A 17,729-nucleotide genomic window follows, 5' to 3' on the forward strand; every position below is an offset into this window, starting at 1 on the left:
TGTAGTGTACTGTAGTGGTTACTGCTAATGGTAGTAGTCGTAGCAGAAATAGAAATAGTTGTGAAGCATTAGAAAGGAGCACCAGAGTAACAGAGAACACTGGCATCTGTGGGAGCTCCATAAGGGAAAAGCAATACGGGAATGAGGGAGCAAGGTAGCTGAACACAAACTCTACTTATTTGTCAGTGGTGTCAAAGATGTGGTTGATTGACAACTCCTTAAAGGTGGTATTTGGCTTTGTCCCATTTGTATATCTACCCTTTTCATGGTGCTTAGCTCAGAGCCTTCCATACGGTGAATGCTTGGTAAATGTGCCTGTTGAATTCAATTGAACTATATTTGCCCTTGGAAAACCACACTTTAACTTCTACACCAGCACTTCTGGAAATGGAGCAAAGGTAGGGCAGCTAGAAAGAATATCATGGGCTTTCTGATGCAGACCTCTGTCCCACAGTTCAGGGAAGAATGGCAAGCTGGCAGGCATAGGCTGATGGTTCACAGATGCGTCTTATTTGGTTGTCAACGTGAAAAGAATGAACTCGTATTTAAAAATGGAAAGGCTTTACATAAAAATACAAATTTCCAACTTTGCTTGAAAAATTGGAAGATGTGGCATCACTGAACCATCACATGGTTACATACCTGGGAAAAAGTAGCAGCTGCCTCACTTTACGGGATCTTTACATCCCTCACCGCAGGGCTCTAGGCTCCGGGCCAGGCGTTTGCAAACTGAGGTGCCTAGAGGAAGCAGGCAGGTACAGAAATGAGAGAAGTGAGCCAAAATGGAGCCCTGGTGCCTAGTGGAATGAAGGGAGGGTGCCCCACCCAAACCCGGCAGCCTATACTCAGATCCAGTCAATTAATGTCATCTGAGAATAAGGGCCCAGAGTATCAATATTCTGTTTTCCAAGAGAAGTTTAAAATCCAAATTTTATATTGAAATCTTCACAGTTTTAATTTTAATTGTTTTTTATTTGCTACTAGCCCCAAGATCTGCACCTGCGGTGGCTTCACCTGTGGCCCATGCCCCAGGCTTCAAGGCTCACTGCCGCAGCCCTCCTACTAGTGGCAGCCTAGCGTCCGTGGGGCTTCCGGAAGCAGCGGCGGCGGTGGGAGGGGCACGCAGCGAGGAGCACGCACGCACGAGGACGCCTACGCCCCGCGCGCGTTAACTGCGTCGCAGCCCGCGACCGTCTCCTGTACTTCCGGACTGCCAGCAATGGTGAATGTGGGTCCGACGCTCCAGCGCCATCCAATTTCAGGGCTACTTCATTCAGCAGGTGAGTTGTTACACACCCTTGGCGGATTCTGACTTCCGTGGCCACTGTCCTGCCACGTTTTTAAAATATGGTGATCACGTTTTTTGAAAAATGCTGTGCAGGTGAAATAAAACACATGTGAGAGTCAGTTCTAACTTATTGCTGACCGGACTGCAGCCTCCGAGTGGTCCCGCTGTTAATTACTACCTAGTGGAATGGGCAGGAGACATTTTGATGCAGCCATTTTAACAGTGTGGCGTTTTGGATGTTCACATCTACCTATTTTGTAGTCCTCCAAACGAAACACTGCATTTTCAGCTTTTAAAAAATGATCGAGGGGCTTCCCTGGTGGCGCAGTGGTTGAGAGTCCGCCTGCCGATGCAGGGGACACGGGTTCGTGCCCCGGTCCAGGAAGATCCCACATGCCGCGGAGGGGCTGGGCCCGTGAGCCATGGCCGCTGAGCCTGCACATCCGGAGCCTGTGCTCCGCAGCGGGAGAGGCCACAGCGGTGAGAGGCCCGCGTACCGCAAAAAAAAAAAAAAAAAGAGAGAAATGTACTCCACAGCCCATCCTATCCCGTCCCTCAGTCTTGCACCATCCTAGCCCCAGCCCATCCTGGACTGCTGTAACCCCATCATTTCTTCCATTCCGTCCTTGAGGCCCATCACAGGCAGTGCACAAGCACTGGATGCAGTTGTGATAGATCTCTCCCTAAATACATTTTATTTTAAAAAATTGTCTTGGTTGGTATTTCTCAGATGGATTGTTTTTAAGAGAAAATTTTCAAAATTTTGCATAAACTTTTAAATCTGATGTCAATTAAGTAACATAGCTCATTGTTTTTCTTTCTATTTTTCATCTTGATGAACAAACAAAAGAAAATATGTGAGTTTTACCTGTAGTGGAAAAATAGGTCATTGACTTACATTTTATAACCTGTTTGCAATTTTTTTAATTGATGTATAGTTAATTTACAATATTATATTAAGTTCGGGTGCACAGCATACTGATTCAATATTTTTATAGATTATACTCCATTTAAAGTTATTACAAAATAATGGCTATATTTCCCTGTACTGTACAATATATCCTGTTGCTTATTTATTTTATATATAGTAGTTTGTGTCTCTTAATCCCATACCACTATCTTGCCCCTCCCCCTTCCCTCTTCACCCTGGTAACTACTAGTTTTTTCTCTATAGCTGTGAGTCTTCTGTTTTGTTATGTACATTTTTTGTTTTATTTTTTGATTCCATGTATGTAATAATATACAGTATTTGTCTTTCTCTAATTCCACTAAGCATAGTGATCCCTAGGTCCATCTACATTGTTGAAAAGGGCAGAATTTCATTCCTTTTATGGCTGAGTAATATTCCATTGTATATATATCCATCGGCATTTAAAGTAATTATTGATAGTGATGTACTTATTACCATTTTATTATTTGGTTTCTGGGGGGTTTTTTTGGTTCTTCTCTGTTATTCTTCTTTTTGTTTCCTACCTTGTGGTTTGATGATTTTCTTTAGTGGTATGCTTGTATTCCTTTCTGTCTAGTTTTTGTGTATCTATTGTAGGTTTTTCATTTGTGGTTACCAGTTTATATATATTGACCATAACTATATCTACTTGTTTTAAACAGGTAGTCCTTTAAATTCAGACATTCTAAAATTTCTACAATTTTTTTCTGCCCTCCCCCACATTTGTGTTTTTAACGTCATATTTTCTATGTTTATCCCTTTACTAATTATTATAGTCATAGCTGATTTTACAATTTTTTGTCTTTTAATCTTCGTACTAGCTTATTTAAAGGGTTGATTCTCAGCCTTTACTATATATTTGCCGTTACCAATGGGATTTTTCCTTTCCTATAAATTCTTACTTCTTGTTATAGTCTTTTCTTTTCCACTTAGAGAAGACGCTTTAACATTTCCTTTAGGGTAGGTTTAATATTGATGAACACTTAATTTTTGCCTGTCTGAGAAATTCTCTCTCCTTCAATTCTATTTTTTATTTTTTTATTGAAGTATAGTTGATATATTGTGTTAGTTTCAGGGGTACAGCAAAGTGATTCAGTTATGTATTTTTTCAGATTATTTTCCATTATAGGTTATTGCAAGGTATTGAATATAATTCCCTGTCCTATACAGTAAATCCTTGTTGCTTATATATTTTATGAATAGTCCTTTGTATCTGTTAATCCCATATTCCTAATTTATCCCTCCCCCCTTTCCCCTTCGGTAACCATAAGTTTGTTTTCTGTGTCTGAGAATCTGTTTCTGTTTTGTATATAGATTCATTTGTATTATATTTTAGATTCCACATATAAGTGATATCATATAATAGTTGTCTTTCTCTATCTGACTTACTTCACTTAGTAGGATAGTCTCTAGGTCCATCCATGTTGCTGCAAATGGCAATATTTCATTCTGTTTTATGGCTGAGTAATATTGCATTGTGTATCTATCACATCATCTTAAATCAGTTGTCTGTTGATGGACACTTGGGTTGTTTCCAAGTGTAGCTATTGTAAATAGTGGTGCTATGAACACTGAGGTGCATATATCTTTTCAAATTACAGTTTTCATCTTTTCTGGATATATGCCAAGGAGTGGGATTGCTGGATCATGTGGTACTTTTCTTTCAATTCTAAATGGTACTCTTGCTGGGTAGAGTATCCTAGGTTGCAGGATTTTCCCTTTCAGCACTTTGGATATATTCATGCCACTCTCTTCTGGCCTACAGTTTCTGCAGAGAAATCAGCTGATAGCCTTATGGGAATTTCCTTGTATATGCCTCTTTGTTTTTCTCTTGCTGCCTTTAGACTTCTCTCTTTCCTTTGACTAAATTTTGCCATTTTAATTATGATATGTCTTGGTGTGAGTCTGTTTGGATTCATCTTGTTTGGGATCCTCTGTGTTTCCTGTACCTGGATATCTGTTTCCCTTTTTAGGTTTGGGAAGTTTTCAACCATAATTTTATCAAATATATTTTTGATTGCCTTCTCTCTCTCTTCTCTTTCTGGGACCCCTTTAGTGTGAATATTGGTATAGTTGCTGTTGTCCCATATATCCCTTAAACTATTTTCATTTTTTAAATTTGTTTTTCTTTTGGCTGTTCTGATTGGTTGATTTCCATTATCCTTTCTTCCAGATCACTTACAAGTTCTTCTGTATCCCCTAGTCTGCTGTTAATTCCTTCCAGTGTGTTTTTCATTTCAGTTATTGTATTCTTCAGTTCTAACTGGTTCGTTTTTATATTTTCTAGTTCTTTGTCAAAATTCTCACCATATTAAGCTATTATTTTCCCTAATTAAGTTAGCATTCTTATTACAAATGTTTTGAATTTTTTATCTGGTAAATTGTTTATTTGTTTCATTATTTGTTCTTTCAGGATTTTTTGCCCTTTTGCTCTTTCAGTTGAGACAAACTCCTCATTCTTCTCATTTTGCTTAACTTTCCCTGTCTCCATGAAATTAGGTGAAACAGTTACCATTGCAGTGTTGAAGTTGTGTCCTTATGTGAATGTGTCCCTATTCAGTCTGTGTGTGCCCAGTGACTTTGGTAGGAGAGCTGGATTTGACACAAGTCACATCTTTCCTCAGGGTGTGCTGGCATCTATCACCTTGGTAGGAGGTAGGGCTGGAGATGGAGGGACTAAGGCCAGAACCAGGTGTGAGGTGAGGCTTCGCCTCTGCTCAGTGGCCATCACTGCCCTACTGAGGGTGGGATTGGGTCCCAGGTTGCTGGGGCAGAAGCCCTGAGGGTCAGTTCTGAACTGGCTCAGTTCCCTTTAAATGTGTGTTGTCCTCACTCCCAGCACCGACACCATCGCCCCAGAGCAAGAGGGGCCAGTGTGTGTGCTTAGCATGGGTTGGGGTGCAGACTGGTGGTCCAGCTGGGGTCAGAGACCCACAGTGGTTCTAATGTGCTGCCTGTGTAAGCACCAGTAAAGGCCGCCCCTGCCTTGCTCAGACGTTGCTTTGGGTCCAAGCCTTCTTTGTCACTCACAGCTGAGCTCTCCTTTCAGCCTCTGCCACCCCTGCCCTGGTTTGGAGCTGCACTATAGGGCAGGCAAGGCCTGTGTGGGCTCTCAGGGTAAGCTGGAGTGCAAGCTGTGGTGGTCTGGCCACAGACGGAGATCAGGGCTGCTTGTGGCCTGCTACCTGTGTAAGCACCAGTAAAGACTGCCTCTCCCTACTCAGACACTGCTTTGGGTTTGAGCTGCCTCTGCGTCTCACAGCTGAGCCTTCACACCAGCGTGGAGCTGCATCGTGAAGCAAGTGAGGCTGGAGCATTTGCTCGGCTCAGGCTGGCGTGCACACCAGGGCAGTCCCAGGAAAGTGGCCAGCCTCCCGGACAGTCTTCAATCCGTCCTCTCTGCTCTGCTTCGGGAGCAAGTAAGTGTGCTCCTCAGGAGTGGAGTCCAGGTTTCCCACAGCCTGCTGTTAGTCCCACCAGCCAAGGGGGCTTGTCTTCCCTGTGTCAGACCCCAGGACTGGGATGCCCAGTATGTGGCTTGAACCACTCACTCCTCAGGGAGGATCTCCACCTGTGTAATTTCCCTTTTCCTCGGAGTCTCCACCCAGGGTCACAGGTCCTGCCTGACCTGATCACTTCTCTTCCCTTCCTCCCAGATTGCATGTGGATCTTTCTCACAACCTTGGTTGTACAGGAATCTATCTGCCAATTTCCAGTCAGTTTTCAGTGAGAATTGTTCCATATGTAGATGTAATTTTTAGGTGCTTGTCGGGGGAGGTCAGGTCCACGTCTTTCTGCTCCAGCATCTTGATCTTCTCTCTGTATGCAATTTCTTATATTCTGCTGGGCTCTATTATGTTTCTGTCAGCCACACGTTTTTTCCTTTTGAGATTTTTGGGGAGAAGAGAGAAAGTGGTCATAGCAGAGGAGGATAAGGTAGTGTTAGGGATGAGGTGAGGGAATCTAGTACAATGCTTTATAGCGTTTTTTTAAGCAAAAATATCAAAAGATTGCTTCATCTGGGAATAGACTTCTCAATTTGATATGATTTCCCTTACTCATACAGTGTGGAAATTCGAACAGTGATTTTTTGTGAAGTCTTCTGATATTTTTCAATGTTTGCAAATAACTTTTATTTTGATAAAATTTCTCTTTTACAATAATTTCTTTGAAACCTCATCACTGATTTCTTTCTACGGTTCTCTCATTCTTTCTTCTTCCTAAATGGAATTACTGTGGCATCGTCTCTTAATTTCTCTCTCAACCAATGTTGGCTTACTTCTGTCTGTTAGACTCATTTTTTTTTTTTTTACTGGTTTTGTAAGCTAGTTCAAAGCCATGTGAATCCTCTATCCCCAAACTGGACAACTTAGAACTTTCTTTTTGTTGGAATGATGAGTTTGGATACAGGAACTCCAGGAGTTCCCTAGGTGGTTCTTTATTCTAAAGAAAAAGCTTCTATCCTCTGTTTCTAAATTGTGGAAATAGCCGTTAGGTATAACACTTTGGTAGCAAGTATGAAAAATTATTGAAAGAGCTAAATTTAAAAGTTGTACTTATTATCACTGTAAAAGAATGTCTCAGGCATCCAATACAGAAAGGCTGCCGGGCCTCAGGAGAAGACAAGAATGAGATACTGAAAATCTTTCAGTCCTCTCTGTCTCTTATCTCACCATCTCTATATATCTGCTTCCTTCTTATTTCTCTTTGTGGCCAGCTTCCTTTGCCTCTCCAGACCACAGAACAGACAACAACCACCCCCAGCTCCTGGGTTTACAGATTCTCATTCAGTGTATCCACAGAAACTAGCTTGCTGTCATTATCATAAATCTGAATTCCAGAAGAGAGCATCTCATTGGTTCCTTCCTGGTCCCGTTTGCCATACCCAGGTGACTGAGTCACACCGAATAAGCATGGCTGCAGTTCAAGTAAAGGAAATTTCCCAAGACAGTGTGGGATGATTTAGCTTATGTGCTGGTTGTATACCCCAAAGTATGACTCACTCCAAAAAAACCTCACTTAACCAGTGAGGCTTATCAAACTGGCAGTGTAATATAGTCTATTTTCCTCAAACTTTAGTGTCTGAATACCGCTATCACATTTTTTTTCCATTTCCAAGTACCAACTATCCCATTATTTACTAAATCTATTTCTTAGATCAAACTTAAGGTACTATATTTCTCTGTTCCTAGCAATTTTCTGAAGTCACAGGGTTGGTGTGTTTTATTTTTTCTAGTATTCGTAAGTTTACATCTATAACTACTAAATTAAGCTGTTAAAATAGCAAAAAAATTTCATGGACGGTCCACTAATGACTCTCTTGTCTGCACTACCTATTTAGCCTCCTGTCTAGGTGCCTCAGATCCACCCTTGGTCATCTCCAACGCATTCTCTGTACTGCAGCCTGAGTGATCTTTGGGACCCACAAGTGTGATCAGGCTGTTCCCCCCTCCCCAACTTAAAATGCCTGGTGGCCTCCCCTTCTTCAGTGAATGGCAACTCCATTCAGCCTGTGGTTCAGGTCAAGCCCTTGGAGTTATCCTTGACTCATTTTCTTTGTCTAACACCCTTCATCCAATTTACTTGTATATCACGTAGTCTCCATCTTTGAAACACATCCAGAATCTGACCTCTCCTCGCCATTCCTACTACCACCCCCATCAAAGCCACCATCATGTTTAACCTGGATTATTAATCTAGATTGCCAACTGTTCTCTCTCTTTTTTACCCTTACACTCTTACAGTCTATGTCCACAGAGCTGCCAGGGTGATCCTTCTAAAACATAAGTCGTATCATATTATTATGTTCAAAATGCTCCAAGGACTTCCCATTCCATTTAGAGTCAAAGTCAAGCAGTTTACTTCAGTTCCAAGACCCTATAACCTGCTCCTCTAAGATCTCTTCTCAGATCCTCACTCTTCCCTTTCCTGTCTGTGTTCCAGGAACACTGGCTTCTCTGCTGTTTTAAATATTCTAAGTATGTTCTCACCTCAGGACCTTTGCCTGAGCCATTTCCTCTACTTGGAACGCTCTTTCTTCTTAGAGCTAAATGGTTCTCTCCTTTACTTCTACCTTTTGCTAAAAATTTATCTTAACAAAAAAAGAAATCTTCCCTTGTCACCGTTTGTCAAATAACACTTCACACCACCATTATTTGTTCCCTGCTTCATTTATTCTCATGGCACCTGTTACCACCTGACACATTATATTTTAATTTATGTATTTATTATCTTTGTCTCTCTCCCCATGTAACCCACATGATGGCAGGGACTTTATTATGTTCATTGTTCAAACTTCGGTGCTCAGAACAATACTTGATTCTTGATGGATGCTCAAAAATATTGTTGAATGAATAAATCAGTGATATAAGAATGAATAAGTGAATGAATGAATAAATGAACATGACCTTCATAGCTTCATGGTCTACCTTCAAAGTCCCCCTCCAGTCTTCTCTCTTGCCATCCTTCCCACCCTTCTCTGTGCTTCAGCTTTTTGTTTTTCTAAACTTCTAAAGCATGCCATGTTTCCTTCTGCACCAGGGCCTTTTATTCATGCTATTGTGTCTATTAGGAATACACTTTCCTTTCCTCCCTCTTTGCCTGCTTAAACCTCAAAGAAGAGTTTCTTGGGTCTGTGGGCAGGCCAGATTCTATTACATGTTCTCATAGCATTGTGTGCCTCATTTTGGGTCACTTGTCACAGTTCTAATCCTACATTTATGTATGAGATTTTTGATTGCCTCCCCACAAGAGTGGGATAGGGTCTTTCCCATCTAGGGGCCAATAAATATTTGCTGAATAAGTAAATGAATGTAGATTCATGTCCTAGTAATAGACCTGTAGCTAATTTTCTGCATAAATCTGTACAAGTCACTTTCTCTCTCTGGCCATCAATTTCCCTAACAGTAAAATGGGGAAGCTGGTCTATAGAAGACCCGGTCCAGTTTTCCCTTTTATCCCTTTAATTTTCTTTGGAGTTGAAGGTAGCCATGCTCTATACATTCCTTCTGTTTAGGTGAACGAAACCTAGTGAATTCAAAATACATCCTACACACTTATTGAAGCAAACACTTTTTTCTTTGTTCTTGAGCTCAAATCATTTTATAGGCAAAATTTACTCCCTAAGAGTTCTTTTTTTCCTTCTTTCTTTTTGTTCTCTGATCCTTTCTACTGGGAGGACACAGTTATCGTGAAGCCTGTCTAACAATGAGGAAGGTAAGATAAGTTATGGCAGAGCTCTGCTAGAATGCTCTACCAATTCTCACTCTTCCCACAAATCATGCTGCTTCTTGACAATGTGTCGACTCCTCTATAGGGCTTGTCTGTTACCTCATTTATCTCAACATAAGAATGTTGAGGACTCTGCTTGCTTTAAGAGGCTTATTGTGGGGTAAAAGAAGGGACTGTGCCCCTATAGTTATGAAGCGAGCCCCAGATAAATGTTTTATGGAAAGACAGTTTTCCAATTAAAGCCTTTTAGCTCCTATACTCAAGCCTTCTTTAAGTTCCCTGTTTGATCTCTGAGAATTGCAGAATTAACAATTATTCAATCCAAGCCCCAAAGTCTGTGGATGAAGGAATTGAAACCCAAAAACCTGAGTGAGTTGTCTAAGGTCACAGAGCTACTTAAATGCAGAACTAGGAATAAAATCTAAATCTGATTTCTGGTCTAGTGTGTTCCTAGGAACCTAAGCGTTCCTAGGAAACTCTAGGGACCTAACATCAGTTACCTAAGTTGATGAGGTGGGCATGACTAAGTTAATGCAAATCAGCACTCCCACCACTGAATTCAGCACTGAATTTAAAGGCCTCACATCACAGCGTGGGGCGTTCAATTATCTCTATTTTTAAGTATTCAAGAGTCAGATTGTATTGCAGACCAATCTGGGCCTGGTGGAGGCAGAGTATCAGCACCCAAAACCCCTTCATTTCAAATTAAAAGTAAATTCACTCTGGTTTTCCTCAAGGTGGCTCTTTGCTTTAGTTAGAACTTTTCCCTCACTTTTGAAAGCCTTTCTGTAGGAGGCTCCTATGTGCAAAGATGTTGGCTTCAAGGCCAAGTGGCTCAGAGCCAATTGCCTGAGGAGAAAGATGTATTTAATTAGAAGGTTCTTGTTTCAGATGGAAGAGCAACCTGAGGCTATCGATAAGAGGCTTTTCCTTGAGGAGCTGTGAGACTCCAGGTAGCACTTGATCAAGTATATCTAGAGTATGTCGCTGAAAAGGGCTGGGTGTCTTTTTGACTCTGGGAGAGCACAGTCTGAGGACAGACTATGGAACCCTGTCCTCGTATCTCTACTTTCTACTGTATAGCCTGAGACTAGACACTAAATCTCTCTCTGCCTCAGTTTTTAAATATCAAGTGGAGATTAAAAATGGTATGTACCTGGGAGGGTTGTTGTGAGTTTTAAATGAGTTAAAACATGCTTTGGACCATGCCTAGCACATAAAACATATTCACTACTGTTTTTGTTATTATAGTCATTAATATAATTCCTTTTACCTTCCTTTCTTGTTTTGGAATCACTTCAGTGAAAGGTCGGTGTCCTCCCACAGACCTGCATGACAGCGAACGCCACATGGCAGACTCTGAGGGTCCATATACTCTTCAGTGTTCCCCCAGTGCTGGCAGAGGCTTTGTTGAGCCTGCACTATAGTTTGACTTCTCCCTCTGCCCAGTCCTACTTCTTCCTCTTGCCTCTCACAGAGGATGATCCCTGATAAATACTCTGTATGCAAACTCCATCTCGGCATCTGGAGAACCCACCCAATGAAAACTGACTTCCAAAGGATGTTAGTATCATACAGTAGACACAGTTTGGGAGCCAATGTGAAAATATGGAAAAACATTTGAACTATCAGGGTCTCAGTTTCCATATCAATGAAATGAGGGTAATTATCTTTAACATGCAAGGTGTTATGAGGATTTAGGGAAGAGTAAAGGGCCAAGCCCATAGAAGTGAATGCTATAAGAGTTAATTTGAGACCACCTCCATTTTACCCCTTTGTTTTCTTCAATTTACTTTTTCCTCTTCCTTTTCCTAACCCAGTCATATTTTTTCCTCTTATTTCACACATTGCTTTTCATCTTCCTTTTCTGTCTCTCCACTTGTCACACCCTTTCAATTTTAACTTAGTCCTTTAATCAATGTTGTTGAGGTCCATTTTACATACAATGAAATGCATACATTTTAACTGTGCTGGTGATGAGTTTTGAAAAGTGTATATACATGTGGATCCACCATCACAGTGAAGTTATAGAGCATTTCCATCATCAGAAAAGGTAGCCTTGTACCTTTTCCTAGTCAACCCTTACCTCACAATCCCAGCATAGGTAACCATTGATCTACTTTCTGTCACCGTAGATTGGATTTGTCTTTTCTGGAGTTTCATATGAATGTAATCCTACAGTGTGTATTCTTTTCTGGTTTTTTTTTTCCTCTCAACATAATGTCTCTGAGACTATCCATGTTGTGTGTGCACCATAGTTTCATCCTTTTCATTGCTGTGCAGTAGTCTATTTATGAAGGTATTACAATTTGTTTCTCCATTTACCAGATGTTGGGCATTTGGTTGTTGGCCATTATGAATAAATCTACCGTAAACACTTATGTACAAGTCTGTGTGTGGATATATGTCGTCATTTCTTCTGCAGTAGAATTGCTGAATCATGTTAAGTGTATCATATGTTAAGTGTACCTTTATAAGAAAATGCCAATATCATGTTGCATTCCACCTAAAAAAAGTATGCAAGTTTCAGTTGCCCCACATTCTCTCCTGCACTTGCCATTCTCAGTCCTTTTTAATTTACCTATCCTAGTAGGTGTGAAGTGAAAGTGTCTTGTTGTGATTTAATTTGCATTTCCCTGGTGACTAATAATGTTTCACCCTTTAATGGCTCTTGTATGTTTTTTGTGATGGTTTTGTTAAAGTATTTTGCCAGTTTTAATTGGTTTTTTCTTATTACTGAGTTCTATAATTTTGGCATGTATTTTCAATGTAAATTATTTCTTAGATATATGTATTGTAAATATTTTCTCCCAATTTTTGTCATCTTATCATTTTTCTTTAGATCATTTTTTCAAAGAGAAGTTTTAAATTTTGATGAAGACCAATTTATTAATTTTTTTATCATGCTTTTTGTGGCCGAGTTATAAAATCTTTGTCTACTTCAAGATGGCAAAGACTTTCTCATATATATTCCCCTAGAAGTGGTATAGGTTTTACATTTTTTAGGTTTCACATTTAGGCCGATAGTCCATTTCAATTTACTTTATTTTACTGTGATATAAGGTACAAGTCTCATTTTTTTTTTTTGCATATAGATACCCAGATGTAGTACCATTTGTTGAAACTTTTTTCTCCATTGAATTACTTGTCACCTTTGTCCAAAATTGTATGACTGTATATATATATATACATATATATATATATACACACACACACATATATATAAATATAGTCTATTTCTGTAGTCTATTTCTGTTCCATAATCTATATGTCTATCTGTATGCCAGCAGCAAACTCTCTTATCATGGCTTTTTAATGTCTTAAAATAAGATGTGTGTATGACCTCAAACTGTTTTCCTTTTTACAGTATAGTCTTTTGGCTACTTTAGGTCCCTCACATTTCCACGTGAGTTTTAGAATCTGCTTGTCAGTGTCTACAAAAATGCCTGCTCTGATTTTCACTGGGATTTCATTGAATCTATTTTGGGAAAACTGGCAGCTTAAAAATACTGTCTTCCTGTCAGTGCATATGTATCTGTTCATTTAGTTAGATCTTATTAATTTCTTTTAGTGAGATAATTTAGTTTTTAGTTTAGATATCTTGTATATCTTTTGAAAAATTTATTCCTCAATGTTTTGTATGTTATTTTAAATGTTTAATTTTTTTTAGAATTTCACATCCTAATTGTTTATTGCTAGAATAAAGAAATATAGTTGATTTTGTATATTAATACTGTTTCCTGAGACCTTGCTAAACTCACTTATTACTTGTAGGAGATTTTTTTTATGTGGATTTCTTAGTATGTGTACATAGACAATGATATTATCTGTAAATAAAGACAGTTTTACTTTTTCTTTTCTTATATGTATGCTCTTGTTTATTTGTTTGTTTTATTGCACTAGCTAGGACCTCTCATACAACGATTGAAGAGAACTAGTAAGAGTGATATCCTGTCCTATTCCCCATCTTAGAGGAAAAACAGTTAATCTCTTACCATTAAGTTAGCTGTAGGTTGTTTGCAAATGCCTTTCATTTGGCTTAAAAGTTTCTATTCCTAGATTGCTGAAATTTTATTGGTATTAATATTTTTCAAATGCTTGTTTTTACATCTACTGATACGATTATATGGTTTTTTTCTTTTATTCTGTTAATATGATTTATATCAATTGATGTTTAAAATGTTATGCATTTCTAAAATGAGTTTGTGCAGTAATACCACTTGGTCATGGTATGTTACCCCATTGATATATTGCTGGATTCAATTTGATAATATTTTCTGTTTGGAGAGGTTTTAAATTGGAATTCAATTTTTTAAACTGATATAAGGCTATTTAAAGTTTTTTCTATTTCTTCTTGAGTTGGTTTTGGAAATTTGTGCCTTTCAAGGAATTTTTTCATTTCCTCTAATTTGTCAAATCTATTGGCATAAATTTGTTCATAATGTTCCCTTTTAAAGAATCTATAGTAAAATCCCCTTTCATTTCTGATGTTGGTAAGCTGTGTCTGCTCTCCTTTTACTTGTTCTGTTTACCCTCAAGTTTATCAATTTTATTGATTATTTCAAAGTACCAGCTTTTCATTTCATTGAGATTTTTTGTTGTTTGTTTTCTATTTCATTGATTTCCACTCTATTATTTCCTTCTTTCTGCTTACCTTGGGTTTCCTTTGCTGTACTTTTTCTAGTTTCTTAAAGGATAAGTTTAGATAATTGATTTCAGACATTTTTTCCTCCAAAATAATCGTTTAATGATTGATTATTTTCTCTAAGACAGTGCTGGCCAATAGACATTTCTGTGTTGGTGGTACTGTTCTCTGTACTATTTAATAAGATGGTCACGAGCCTCATGTGGTTATTTAGTGCTTGAAATGTGGCTAGTGTGACCAAGAAAATGAATTTTTATTTTATTGATTTTAAATAATTAAAATGTAAATGGTTATATGTAGCCAGTGGCAACCATATTGGACAGCATACCTCTAAATACTACTGCATCCCACAAATATTGATATGTGTATTTTTATTCATTCAAAATATTTTCTAATTTCTCTTATGATTTCTCCTTAAACTTATAAATGGATTGTGTGATTTCCAAATATTTGGGAATTTTAATTATTGATTTCTAATTTAATACCATTTTGTTCAGAGAACATACGTTGTATGATTTCAATCATTTTTAAATGTATTGAAATTCATTCTATTGCCCAGCATATGGTCTACAATGGTGAATCAACTATGTGCACATAAGAAGAATGTGTATTCTGTAGTTTTTGGTAAAGTGTTTTATTCATGTCAATTGGTTAATTTGCTTGATGGTGTTTTTGAAATATTTTATATCTGCATATTCTCAGTTACTGAGAGAGGAGTTTTTAGTTTCTAATTGTAATTGTGAGTTTTTTAATTTCTCCTTTCATTTCTTTCAGTTTTTGCTTCATATATTCTGAAGCTTTGTGTATGCACATTTAAGATTATTCTATATCCTTGAAATATTGATCCCTTTATCATTTTGAAAGAAACCTCTTTACCCGTTGCAATGATCCTTGTCTTGAAGTCTACATTATCTGGTTTTAATTTAGCCATTCCAGCTTTGTTTTGGTTACTATTTGCAATATATACCTTTTCCATGCTTTTTTTTTAAACCCACTGATGTCTTTATATTTAAGATAATTTGTTGAGAACTGCCTATAGTTGAATATTGCTTTATTTTATCCAGCCCAACAATCTCTGACATTTAATCGTAGAGTTTAAACTATTTACATTTAGTGTATTTATTGATACATTTGAGGTTAAATCTAATATTTTGCAATTTGATTTTTTGTCCTCTCTGTTCTTTATTTCTCATTTTCTACCTTCTTTTCAATTAATTCCTTATTATTTGTCTTTCATCTTATTTCCCACTACTGATTAATTAGCTATACCCATGTGTTTTATCTCTTAAAGTGTTTGCTCTAAGCTTTACAATATGCATTTTAAACTTAACACAGCCTGTCTTCAAACTAAATCACAAAACTTCACATATAACATAAGAACTTTAGAACTGTATAACTTATCTCCTTTCTTCTCTCTTTTGTGGCATAATTGTTAAACATTTTTCATTGTAAGCCTTCAAATGCATTGTTTTCATTATTACTTTAAACAGTTAGCTATCTTTAAAACTTTTTTAGTGAGAAAATAATATTTTTTCTATTTATCCATTTACCATTTTTGGTCCTCCTTATTTAAGTGGTCAGCTGATATAATTTTTTTCTTGTTCTTCTGGAATGCCTTCACACAGCTTTTACTTATATGAAAGTGTTTCATTTTTGAAAGATGCTTTCTCTGGGTATCGAAGTTTAGATTGACATTTTCCCCCAGAACTTAAATATTGTTATATTGTTTTCTCAATTTCATAGGTTTTGATAAAAAACTTGCTGTAATTTTTATCTTTGTTCCTCTTTACATAATCACTTTTTTCTCTGGGTAATGGTTTCCCCTTTATCACTGTTCTTTTTTAAGCAATTTGATTATGATGTGCTGTGGTTTTCCTTATACTTGTCCTGCTTGGGGATCATCAAGCTTCTTGAGTCTTGGTTTATAGTCTTCTTCACATTTGGAAAAACGTTTGGCCATTACATATTCACATGTCTCTGCCCCCACCCCGACCCCCTTATATTTGTTTTTGTTTTTTTTGCGGTACGTGGGCCTCTCACCGTTGTGGCCTCTCCTGTTGTGGAGCACAGGCTCTGGACGCAGAGGCTCAGCAGCCATGGCCCACGTGCCCAGCCGCTCCCCGGCACGTGGAATCCTCCCGGACCGGGGCACGAACCCGCCTTCCCTGCATCGGCAGGCGGACTCTTAACCACTGTGCCACCAGTGAAGCCCCACCCCCTTGTTTTTTGTTTTCTCTCTTCCTGGGATTCCAATCACATGTATGTCATGTTAGACCCTTCTTCTTCTTCTTCTTCTTGTCTTCCTCTCTATGCTTCATTTTGGAGAATTTATATTGCATTTTCTTTAAGTCCACTATATTTTCTTTTTTTTTCCAGTTTCTAATCTGCCATTAATTCTATCCAGCAAAGTTTTTATTTTAGATGTTATAGTGTGTGTTTTTTTTAGCAGTAAAAACGTCCTTTACTTTTCCTTCTTGTAGCATTATTGGCACAAGAAAAGAACATGTCTGGTTTAGAAATGATGTTAAGTTTCTACAAAAATGAAGATGTACTTTGTATTTGTATTAACTTAAAAGTATAAAAAGCACAGGATACATTTTCAGACCAGTTTTACTTTTACCCACTTACGGTAATATGTGCAATGTTAGAACGTACTTAGGTAATGTGTAAATCAAATGAAAAATCCAGAAGCAGCTGGTTCTGAATTACAGCACACACTGAAAATTTTGAGAAAGGAGAACACATATTAACAAAAAGAACACCAGCAAGCTCAAACTCAAGTTTATATGCTGAGTATTTTTAAAGAGTTTAAAAAGCATGCTCAATCAGCATACAGCTTTTTCTCACTTAACAGATGCATTTCTATCTGCTTGTGTACAGCAAAGGGTAAAAACTTGAATCAACTTACTTATGATTTCAGAAATGTATTCCATGGAATTTATTTCACTGCTCCTACCATTGATTCTTCAAATAAGCAAAGTACAGAGGGTCTCATCCCTTGAAATTGCTTTTAAACTAGCACTTTACATTGAAAGATAATAAGTAGAAACCTAGCAATTTCTGGTACAGTGCCTAGACTTAGCCTCGTTTAATAGAAGAATTGGATGTACAACAGAAAATTTATCATTTTCTTTATCCTTGGAGGAGAGGGAAGGAATGACGAGAGGTGGGGACATGGCTGCAGTATTTAAGAGCTGAATGGAACAATGCATCTTTCACAATGCTGACAACTCCACAATGAAGAACCACCATGAATCTCATCAATTTTTTTAGTTCATGCTGGATTAGGAATTTAGGTTCCCCTCTTTGTGTATCAATTAATTCAAACTTCTCCAAAAATTAATACTACAAGATAAACTCTAACTGCAATAGGTATTTCCTAAATAGGAGACCAAACACCAAAGGGAATCCCTTCTTCCAACATCTATTGGTATGTTTTAAGATTTCACCAAAGAGGAAATCTAACACTTAAATATGAAGTTTCTTGGCCAAGTAAGAAACTACAGCTATTATGGGTATTACCCTACATAGCCACTATTTGTATTACATATTAAATTAAGCCCATCATTAAATATGCTTGCATAATTATGCTGTGAGTGATGATAGCAGTGATGATG

At 38.0% G+C, this 17,729-nt stretch overlaps 1 long non-coding RNA gene across 2 annotated transcripts in view; it reads left to right on the top strand.

The window, feature by feature from the left end:
- The first annotated feature begins 1,127 nt into the window (after nt 1-1,127).
- Nucleotides 1,128-17,729, top strand: part of LOC307188051 — a 165,792-nt gene continuing 149,190 nt past the window's right edge. For both annotated transcript variants that reach the window (XR_013828796.1, XR_013828797.1), the window contains exon 1: nt 1,128-1,280. This is a non-coding gene — a long non-coding RNA (uncharacterized lncRNA). The remainder of the gene's footprint in view (nt 1,281-17,729) is intronic.

Source organism: Stenella coeruleoalba (genome assembly GCF_951394435.1).
Source record: "Stenella coeruleoalba genome assembly, chromosome: 6".
Lineage (NCBI taxonomy): Eukaryota > Metazoa > Chordata > Mammalia > Artiodactyla > Delphinidae > Stenella > Stenella coeruleoalba.